We start from the raw sequence: 1,122 nt of genomic DNA on the forward strand, positions 1-1,122 counted from the left end.
TTCGTACGCTGCTATTTTTTTTTTCTCTCCCCCACTGAAACAGAGCACAGAATGTTTTACGTACAATGGAAACGTATGTTACCATTGCAGTCTTACTTCGACCCAGTTCTTTATTGTTTATTGAATTCGCACAGGAAAAAAAAAAACAATGAATAGTTCGTTTTTATGTATAGAGAACGAGTACATCGCACTCGTTTGTACTCGTAATTAATCCTTCTCTTGGTCGTGACGTCACACCATTCATATTACATATTATCCTCTGTTACAACACAGACATCTCAATTCAAATTACTGAACGAAAAGAAAAGATTTTTGAATGCTCTTTATATATATAGGGTCCTATACATAAATATATTTATATATATATATATATATATATATATCATTCATCATTTATTCCTATGTCCCCAAGATGGAGGGCGTCCACAGTACGTTACCATCCCGAGCGGTCTTGAGTCTCTCTCTTTACTTCGCTCCACGTCATTCCAACTGCCTTCACTTCTGAGTCGTGTCACTAGTGAGTGATCGTCTGCCGCCAGGTTTGCTTTAAGCGGCCACGTCTTCGCTTTCCTTGAGGATTCCATTCTAGGGCTTGCCTCGGTATGTGATCAGGGTCCTTTCGGAGCGTGTGGCCTATCCAGTTCCACTTACACACTTACGGCGTTTGATCTGTTAGTCGTTCGGCATCTCACCGCAGCGTTTCCAGAGGTCTATGTTGGAGACTTTCTCAGGCCAATATATGCTGAGAATACGTCGAAGACAGTAGTTAATGAAGACTTGGAGCCGACGCGTGATATCTTTAGGTCTATGTATGTATATGTATATATATATATATACATATACATACATAGACCATAAGACACATAGACAATAATATATATATATATATATATATATTATTTCAAGTCTTTTAACTCCTTTTCTCTATTAGTTACCTTTTTACTATTCTCTTAACATCTTCCCTGCCCTGTCCTTTATCCCTTTACTTCTACTTTTACACCTCATATTTAATACTATCATTATTATTTCTATTCTTAAGTTTCTTTAAAAAATATATTCTTTAGTCCGATTATAATTGTTTCCCTATATCGCTGCTCCCACCAAATAAAATGACAATCGCTA

Source organism: Battus philenor, unplaced genomic scaffold (genome assembly GCF_028537555.1).
Source record: "Battus philenor isolate CCGP_79_NKW_IND1 unplaced genomic scaffold, ilBatPhil1.0.hap1 SCAF_22, whole genome shotgun sequence".
NCBI lineage: Eukaryota > Metazoa > Arthropoda > Insecta > Lepidoptera > Papilionidae > Battus > Battus philenor.